The sequence below is a fragment of the Erithacus rubecula genome (assembly GCF_903797595.1).
Source record: "Erithacus rubecula genome assembly, chromosome: 9".
NCBI classification, from domain to species: Eukaryota; Metazoa; Chordata; class Aves; order Passeriformes; family Muscicapidae; genus Erithacus; species Erithacus rubecula.
The window spans coordinates 18,520,870-18,531,270 of record NC_136660.1 but is presented as its reverse complement, the minus strand read 5'-3'; the positions used below and the strand labels follow the sequence as shown (position 1 = coordinate 18,531,270).

Below are 10,401 nucleotides of genomic sequence, written 5' to 3'. Positions count from 1 at the left end.
GATGTCTGCCTAGGTTTGAGCTCCAGAAATTATCTGGAATCCAAAGTTATACTGGCAATGAACTGGTTCACCATTGTCATCTGACAAGGGGTCTTCTTCAAGGGTAGGGATGGGTACAGTGAACAAAATAATTAAATCTGTAAGATTTTAGTTGTGTGATATGCACACTAAAGATGCTGACAATCCCTGGCATGAAAGGAATCCCACCAGTAATGAATAGCATGCAGAACACATGGATATGTGAGATTTAGGGCACATGCTGCTTGTTTCTTCAGTGTTTTTGTTCATTTAGATTATTGCATGTCTTGTCATAACCCATTATATATGTATGTATAAAGCTATACCTTTGAATTAGGGACAGAAGTATGTATGTGCCTTCCTTGGTTTAATGCATTTATTATTACTGATATCCAAATACATAATTTAATTTCAGATCTTATTTTAACAATAAGGTACTTTAAAAAGAGTTTCCTCTGGCACTGAGCAGTGTTCTCAATGAAGTTCTTATCTACACATCCTAAAACCTTCTCTGAATGAGTATCTGGATTTGTGTATTTAAGGAAGGTGGTTTCCCTAGGAGGTTGACCATTTGCTCCTGAGATTCAAGAGAAAACTTTAATTTTGTATCTAAAGGTATTTGTATTTATTTCATCTGTTCTTCAGTCTCATTCACTGCTATTTTCCACAACCCCTGTTGGTGTGCTGTTGTTGCAGAGCACTGATGTGTGGTGGAGTTGGCAGCCCAGGTAGGGCACACCAAGTCATGTCTTAAAAGTCAGCACCTTCTTTGGCTGCCTGCAATGTCCCAACAGTGGGGAAGGAGTTGATTAATTTAATGATTCAGAAAGAGCTGAGTCATAAAGGGCACGAGAATTATTTTGAAATGAAATTGTAAAGACCAGTTCCAGGAAAGAGCTAATTTTTCACTGGTCACTATTCCTGGTACTGGTCTGGCAGTATCTTGCAACTAAATAGTGAAAAGATGGGTAAAGCAGCAAAGCTGTGACAGCAGAGGGCAGGGGTTTAAGCCTCTGGTAAGCATCAAATATTCTTGTAGTTTTGATCAGATAACTCCTAACATTTCCAGTGATTTAATGATTCCGAAGAAAGTTAAGAAATGTATTTAAGACCTGACAAAGTAACAGAAAATTGTACATTTAAATAAACAAACTGCATATTTGTGGCCTTCTTACAATAAGGATGAGGCAGAAATGAGAATTCCTCAGCAGATGCTTGGGGTGACAGCAGAACAAATGAAACAGATCCACAGAGCTCTTTTAGATTATTTCTCTAAACCAGGTGAATACAGACTTCATCCTGATGAAAGCAACATTTCCCCTGGAAATTAAATCCAAAGCATAGTAATACCCAATATTCTTGTACAGAGCCCAACTCCATGGGACCTCTCCCAGAGGATGTGTGAAAAAAGAGCCAGACTAAGCCAAGGTCTGGTTGTGACAGCAAACTTGGTTCTGTGTAAAATATCTTCACACTTGAAAAGCATGCCTGGTTATGAGCCAAGGAAATTCATTTCAGATGTTATATTTTTGCCAAGTATTTGTGGCACTGAAACACTAACTGCATAATTTCTGCTTCTTTTGCTGGGGTAGCAATGAATACAGGAGATTCAGCAGAATTAGAGTGAAATAATTGATCATATGATTTTCAAAAAGGATCCTGGATTAGACATTGTGTATCCCTAAGCATACCTACTGCCATGTGAGGGAAATTCAGAAGTCCCTACTTGTAGAATTGTGGGTTGCAATGTACACAGAAATGTATACATCTAGAAGTACACTCTTGCTTTGGAGACTAACCAGTAAGTTTCAGAGGCAGGCAACCACAGGGAAATTCAAGGGTAACTGAATGAGCCTGCAATTCTGCTAATGTCATCATGCAAAAAAGGAGAAAAACAATGTTCCTTTCATTTTTGGGTGCTTGTCCTTGTGATACAAGACATGGCCCTCAAAGAAACCTTGGACAAATGGGTGCTGTGTAACCTAGAGGTGCCAAAAAAATACTTACAGGAGAGTCAAAAAGCAGGACAATGATGTTCAAATATGTAAAATGCTGCTGTTAAGAGGGTGGGAATCATCTCTTCTCCATGTTGTAGTTAGTATGGCAGGGCTGAAATACACTAAGAGTTCATTTTGATATTAAGACATAGTTTTGAACAATAGAGGTTGTGAAATATCAATATGGGCAGTTTTGGAATCTCCATCTCTGAGATAGGACAAAAACATTTAGCAAACCCTTCCTCAGGGCAAAGAACTGGCAGGGCAAAGTACTGGCATAAATGACCTTTGGTCCCAGAAAATGCCAATAGCTTTTGGAGCAGAAAGACTTTTGTTCATCTATTTTAAGGTGGCTGGAATTTCCAGCCCTTTCTTATCTAAATAGGAACTCTCTCTGGAGTCCATTGTTCAACAGGAAAAATTCCTGGTTTTCACCTTAGCTGGAAGACCTAATTTCCTGTTTGATATTTTAAACAGAACTGTATTCTCAAAGAAGAAAGTTGCAGACACCTTATTAGGAAAAAAGAACAACACAAAAGAAAAATTCCAATGCACAGTTTAGTGTGACCAAGTAAGAAACTCTACAGTGTAACAGTGTCTTCACAGCATGGCTTTTATTCTTGCTAACTCCTGCAATCTAATCCAAATCGTTGCACAGAAAAACTTAGGTACCTAATGTCTCAGTAGATGCCAATGTCAACAAGTGAGGTCTCAGTGCTGAGCCCCTGAGCACTTTTTTGGTTTACAAATGACAATTCCTTGGCTGCCTTTCCTGTGACATGTGGCCCACCTGAGAGCTAATGTGGCTAACCTCATCATTTAGGGCACCTGGAACAGAGAGAATCCACCCCAAACTTACAGCAATGAATATTTCAGCACACATAGCAGAACAGGCTCAATGAGAGTGATGAGGAAAGAGATATCCTCAAATAGACCAGACTCATGCTCTGGAAGGTGGGGCACTGCATTTTTCTGCTCCAGAGCAGAGAAGGTTATTCCAGCCAAGTGCTGCTACAGCTTGTGTCAGTGTTGACATCTCCAGCACCAATTAATGTGAGGTTAGAGCTGAAGGAGGAGGAAGAACTTTCATTTCTGTGTTTGATATTGTGTCAAGACACCAAAATTGTAGGCACCATTGCATTTAAAGTAATGCCTTTAGTTCCAAGAGTGCTGTTCTAGTGTTTTTTAGATTTTAAAAGTTTGCTTTGCTTTTTGACTCTGCCATAGATGGTCCTGTGGACTTACCTGTACTCAGGTTTTCTGCAAGTCTGTCTAGATTTTTTAAGTAGTGAGTGTAAGCTGATGACTGATTAGATCCTCAGGTGGAATGCTGCCTAGAAAAGAAAAATTCTGCTTGCTTTCTAGTGATAATAGCTAGTCTCTTCAATCCTAAGAGCTAACTTGAAACCAAGTAGAACAGGACTGCACTTGATGTTCTATCTTGAACTACTTACAGCTTCTAACACTTGCTTTGCTAAAATTTTCTGCAGCTGGTTATTGTCCAAACATAATGTATCGATTTAATTTGAATTAGTTACGTTTGGAAGAACCATTTCCTGCATTTAAGGGAGACAATCTATACACGACTATCTTTCTTTGAAATACATCCACAGCTGAGCAAAAAAAGTAGGAAAACAGTAATTCTTTTTGAGAAATGTTTTTGCATGTTCTGTTGGGGTTGGTTTATAGCTGGATGAGTTAGGAAATGAAAACAGCAGTTCCTGGAAGATCTGTGCATTTTTATTGTGATTGCATAGGAATGTCTGGATGAGGGAGGATGAAGCTGGTCTCTGCAAGACTGTTGACTTATGTAGAACAGATCTTTTTATCTTGTGTCCAGCCCCCATATTCCAGTTATTAATAGTGAGAACTCATCTGTTCTCACTTGCAAATAAGAAGAGACCTTAAAAAGTTGCATGGACAGCAGGTTAATAGCCTTACAGCTCTAAAGACAAGCAATGATAAGAGGACATATAACCCCAGGAGCTTTCCAGGCATGTTGCTGCTCCCTACAGTGGATATTCCCTGGGTCACCTGATAAATTGTAATTAACAGTTGCTAATATAATTCTTCATCAGAATGCTTGTCCTGGGCTCCCTAAAGGCTGCCTGAGAGCTCCTGTCCATATAACCTATTGTGATGATTTGGGTGGCATTGGGTAATGTTGCTCTTTGCTTTCCTTATAGCAGCTTTATATACTGCTCTCTGCTCTATGGGTTCCTTTTACCAATGTGTCTGATGTCAGAGAGAGGCTTTTGAGTGCTGCAGAGAGATCTGAATAAAGCTCCTACAAGAAGGTGCTTTCTCAGAAAAGACATCTCAGTAAAGGAACTGTGTACTTTGCACTGCTCCTTGCAGATTTTTGTATCTTTCCCAAAGATACAAAAATAGACCTAACAAAAAAAGCACAAGACATGGAGTACTTTGCAACCTCTGTCTGATGACTCCTGGTACAGGATTATATATTTTCAAGAACTCCTAGTTGTTCCAGTTTTTCTGATGGGAGCAACAGCCATAGATTTTGTAAGATAAAAAAAAAAAAAAAAAAAAAAAAAAAATCTTGGCAACAAGCATCATGAGGTGGTTATTCCCAACATTTCTGTAGCTAGAACAGAAGTCAAGACTGCATTTAATGTATAGTTATTTAAAATGATAGGCTAACTTATGAGCCTGAAAAAGAAAGAAGACAAGACTATTTGCAATAGCATGTTGCAGTAATTAAGGGTATTATTCATAAGCCAGTTCCTCCAAAAAGCCTCTAACCTTTTACCACCCACTCCTTTTCCTCCCTCAGCTTCACAGTTGCTTTTCCACTTGATTATGGTGATACAAAGAGTACCCTTCAGAAGGCCAAGCTTGAGGACAACCATCCTGTCTTCCCAAGGCTTTCACAGGCATTCCTAACACCAACCTTTGTTTGTATTTTGGCACTTGCGTAAGTTAGAATCAAAGTGAATGCCTAAGTCTCAACTGATTTAATTTATTAGTGAATATTTATTAAGGTAACACACATTCACCTTGGCAGGGGTGCTGCAGCACGTACTTCAGCCACAGTGCCAGCTGCAGATTTCAGAGCTCAGTTTGCAGCCGGGATGTGCTATGACCCCGTTTTTCCATGTGCTATTCCGTTTAAAGCCAGCGGCGCTGTGATCCGCTGTGCTTGCCGCGGAGCTCCCCGGGCTGCTGGAGGGAGCCGGGCTGTGCCATCCTCAGAGCCGCAGTGCCACCAAAGCGCAGTGACAGGCCCTCTGCGGCTCGCTGCGTGTGCCAGCTCCTTTCCCGAGGGAGTCATTCACCCCCAGATGCTGATGGCCAGGGGGCCGGCAAGGAGCCGGGAGGCAGCGGGGAGGAGCGCTCACAGCGCCCTGCTCCCCCTGAGCCAGGCAGGGACAGCGGGGGGACAGCAGGGACAGCGTGGGGACAGGCAGGGACAGCGGAGATACACGCAAGAACAGCGCGGACACAGGGTGCCACCTGCCCGCGGGGACACGCAAGGACAGCGCGGACACAGGGTGACACAGGGTGCCACCTGCCCGCGGGGACACGCAAGGACAGCCGGCAGTGCCTGTGCTCTCTGGTACGGCTGTGCAGCCTCTGCTTGCCACCCTCAGCCGGAAAACAACCCCCACTGCCCACTGTGCTTGTTTAAACAAGTTTAAAGCAAGTCAAGTCTGAAGAGGTGTGACTGGGAAGATACTGAGTTATTCAGTGATCACTGTTCATTTCTGGATAAATGAGGGGACACTTTGGTATGAAGTTAGTTGCCCCTCCACTCCCTCGAAGCAGAGGGATAGGTGCTGTCCTTGTATCTTAGAGACAGAACTTGAACCTCAAGACCCTGTGAGACCCAGACCAAGGCCACCCTTCCCATGAGCTGCAGTGACAGCCGTGGTCCCCACCCAGCAGAACCAGGTGCCAGAGCACAGCCAGCCCCAACAGGAACAGAGAGACATGCCAGGGGCGCCACTGTGCTTCACAGCAATTCGAGGAGTATCATAAAACCTTCCCTGCAGCTTCAGCTATCCCACAGATAACTCTGGAGAGGGATCTTCGTCTAGTTTTAAGGAAGGACTAAGACCAAGAAGCATAAATCTTCAGGTATTGATAATCTGGAGAATGTATAAATCCCATCATTGATATAGGATAAGTATGCAGGAGATTAAACTGGCTACTTCTGTTTCATCAGTTTAGACACATACAGGTAGATCTATCCTGTCCCACGGCCAGCCAGGCACATGGACATCTCTGTGGGAAGATGTATGGGAGGCAGGGTCAGTGATCTCTGTGTTCTGCATGCCCCTGGGGTGTGGGATGCTCAGTGCAGTCTCTCCAGGGTCTGTGCCTTTGGTTTCCTCCTGCCATTGTTTTTTGTCACTTACTCCTCTCCTGTATTTGTTCAGGACCTAATTTTCCAACATCTCTTTGGTCACAGATTCCTCACTAGACTGAAAATAAATTGCACTTTATCACAGTTACTGGAATATCGGAGGATTGAGAGACCATTGTGCAAAGTGATGGGAAAGGGCTCTCTCACACTCTGAAAGCTTTACAAGTCTTGCTTTCAGTTTGGAAGGGAATTTCAACTAAAACCACTGAAAAGCTCTTCAGAAAACACTGACTGTAGTTGTTTTGTGATTGTTCCCACATCCCTCATAATTCTCAACCACAGCTCTGTGCTAGAGGCTACATACACATGGTGGGTATTTTTGCTCTTGCTAGCAGTGGGAGAGCAGGAATGCAAGCTTCCCTTTGATGTCCAGAATCAAAGTATTGACAAACAGCAAAAGAGGAGTGTGAGTTTTGAGGTTGTATCTTCCCTCAAAATAGGAAAACTGCCTATCTCCAAGTATTCTTTTCCCAGTACTCTTTTATTCTTCTCATGGATTTGTTGGTATTGTTTTCCTTTTCTCTCCTTCATACAGGAAATAAGCCTGAGCTCTCTCACACTTTGATATGCTTGTCATGCTATCCATGCAGAAACATTTCAGACTCTGTGCTGAGCACTTCATTACTCAGCCACATCTTTTCAAGAGCTGGCAGCCTGCAGAATAACTTTGAAAATAATTTACTTCATATTGCAGCAGTCCTGTGTACAGGAGCTGTCTTTAACCATTCCTGTGTTCTTCTGGTACCACAATGTAATATTGCTTTTGTTTCTGTCATCTTCAGGTGTACCTGCACTATATTTTGCAGCATGGATCAGCAGCTGGTGTGGATGTGCACAGCAAAACAGCCCTTGGAATTTCTGAAAAAAGATCTCACACGTGGCCACTTTCAATTTGCAGGGAACTTAAGTAAGATCATCCCTCTTGCCTTTTATTTCTATGTTCCTGTTTTTCTACTGTAGTTATTTTAAAGTAACAATTGTTTTGGCTGTACTATTTGCATAACAAATGGGATTGTTTGCCAAGTTTTGGCTTCCTGAAGAGAGAGCTTTTCAAAAAGTGGCAAGTCATTCCCTGGGCAAGTTTCTGTTTCAGTTTTCACTTGCTTTTCTGATGTTGTGTTTCCATGAAACAGGGGAGTTTGGGCTTCAGTTTCTTTTTTCTTATACAGCCCTAGTTTGAAAATTGTGTCAGAAGCAGGAGGCAATGGAAATCTGGACGTGCTACTGCAGGTCAGCAGAAGTAAATCACTTTCAGTCCTTGGTCCAGGTACTCTAATCTTGATCCAGCTCTACTCTGCACTGCTGACTGCAATGTAGACACATACAGACTCTTTGGAAAACTAAGCGCACAGTATCATCAGTCCTCCTACTTGAGCCAGTTAAGAACAAAAAATTATGATTTATGCTAACCACCAGAGCTAATAGCAGTCTGAGCTGAGCCTTCAAGACCTCTCCTAAAGAAAATGTGACTCACTCCTCAGGGAGTTTTTTAAAACCATCCCTTTTATACTGAGGTTGGGAAATTCCAGTGTGATGGAAGAAAAAAATTGTCATTTTATTTCACTATAAGAAATTTATGAGGTTTGGTGGGCTCAGTGTAGTTCAGAATGGTCAGTTCCCTGCTCTACTGAAACCCTGAGAGGTGGACTAATTTCATTTCTGCTAGTCAGATGCTTCACTCAGAGACAAAGCCAAGGAAAGAAAAAGTTGAAGTCAAGCATCTGCCAACACAGCTTTAAGCTACATTCATGCCTTCCTGGATGGGACATGGTACAGGGAGCAGCCTATCTACCAGGGCTGGTGAGAGCATGGAGCTCTCCTTCCTTCCAGTCTTGGCTGTGCTTCTACACACTGCATCCTGCACACTGCTGGGCTGCTTTTCTGGAAAGCAGATACTGTACTCTCTTATATATGTGCACCCTGGCCAAAACAGGACAAGGAGCAACACCCTGTGGCAGGGTGTGAGAGCTGTGCACAGATAGCTCACACACAGGCCATTTACACAATGCCAGGTGTTAATCAGTCCATGGGTGCACAATTTGGCCCATGGCTATTGAACCATCTGACTGCAGCAGCCTGAAGGTTTTCCTTCAAAAAGCAGCACAGTGTGGGGATTTTGGCAATGCAGTACCGGATTAGACAGAAAATGCAGCTAGATTAGAGGCTCCAAAGGGGAGTGGAAGGTTTTTGAGTGCTTACCATGGATGGTGCTTAAGAGCTGCACAACATTAATTGTGCCTGGGCAAAACATGTTCTGTGTCACTGAGACCCTCAACAGGTCAAGTCTGTGAAACATGCCATGAGTTCAAAGCTACATCCTGCCTTTCCTTTCAGGCTCCTGCTTGAGGCCACACACAGGTTTTCAGCTGTTTCCAGAGGCCATGTTCTGCCTTCCCAGGTACCTCACTTCCAGCTGTGTGGCATTTTGGAGGAACTCCACAGGGCTGTGGGCACCCAGCAATGGCAGGGTTGATTGCCAGTCTCTGGCACCCTGTGGCCAGTCCCACCTTGCCCTCTCCAGGTCCTGTGGTCAGGCCATGGGACCCTACCCCACACACCCACCCACTGCTGGGCAGGCAAGGGCAAGCACAGGCAGGTCTCTTCCACTCTTGGCTGAGTCCTGATACTGGCTGGAGATGTTCTCCAGGGAGCTGGTGGCAGAGCCAAAGAAAGTCATCTTTCTTACTGTGTAACCTGGAAAAATCAAACCTTTCCAGCAAAGTCTCCCCTTCTGTTGAAAGACTTTGTGGGATCTGCACAAATGGGTGTGTGGGAGGAAAGGCCTCACAGCAAAGCTGCCAGCACTGTAGGGATCCTTTGAATTTGGGAGTTGAGTCTTCTGCAGTGTGTGATGGAAGAAAGATAAGGTGTTTTTTCATGAGAATGATCTCCTTTATTCTGGTTTGCTAATCTGAGTAAAAGCAAACCTAAATATGACACCTACATACTTCACAATAAGAAAGACAGAAGACATTTATTATGCACTTTTTAATGAAAAAAATATTTTCATTGTATCAGTTTCTGCATTAAAAAAGCATCATACACTCTGAAGGATGCTTTCTAGAAATGATGGCTCTGTTGTGCTGTTAACCCTTCAGCTCTTATTTCTTTGAAGGGTTCTAAGAGGTTTACAAACATTGCTGAGAACAACAGAGATAATAATTTTTACTGGAATGGGGAGCTTTTTGTATAGAAAACTTGCACACATATACACACAGAAATGTTTTTATGAAAGATAGAAATTGTATTTGCAGCAGAGTAGAACCTACACAGCAACACCTCTATTTCAAATTCATTATGTCTAAGGCAAGCAACTTTTTTTTCAAGTACTCTTCCTGGTACACTTTTGGGACTTGTAACACCAGAGTTTTCCCTTCAAAAAAAAAAAAAAAAAAAAAGGAACATCCTGCATTTTTAATGTAAGTAAAACCTTACATTGATTAAATATTACAGGACTATGCATTTGAACTATGCCTTTTCTTCAAATAATTATAATTTTATTTCCTTTTGGAATGAATCCTATAGTTGGAGTCCCGTATTGCACCTTCTAGTAAACAAGTCATAAAACTTCTTCCAGTTCTTAACCAAAAAGGGCTAAAACTTCTTTTAAAGGAAGAATATTGCTACAAAATTTGCAATTATTACTTTTGCATGTAATAACTTACTTGAGTTCAATCAGAACTGCCAATGAAAATTCCATTTTGAAGCTTTATTTATATTAGAAAAATATTTAGAAATAATTTTCAAATTACTCTTTGCAAGGTCTCTTCCAGTCTTCACTTAGCTCAGTACTATCATTGTAAGAGTTTCTGCCCTCTTCAGAGCCAGTTTTGCTCTGCTCAGTGTCAGGATTATAGGAGTTTCTCCCTTCCTGAGAGCTGGAAATAGCTGCCTGCAGTTTCTTCTCAATTTTATCAGCTGCAGCACACATTTTTAACTCTCTCAGGCTTTTTATTAGGGTTCCATAGGCTCCTTTCATCCCATGACTCTGATACCAGA

At 42.3% G+C, this 10,401-nt stretch overlaps 1 long non-coding RNA gene across 1 annotated transcript; it reads left to right on the top strand.

Annotated features, from left to right (window-relative positions):
• The first annotated feature begins 7,187 nt into the window (after positions 1 to 7,187).
• Positions 7,188 to 10,168, top strand: LOC306805281. The gene is made up of 3 exons (XR_013775174.1): positions 7,188 to 7,632; positions 8,737 to 8,800; positions 9,144 to 10,168. It is a non-coding gene; the product is annotated as an uncharacterized lncRNA (long non-coding RNA).
• The last annotated feature ends 233 nt before the right edge of the window (positions 10,169 to 10,401 follow it).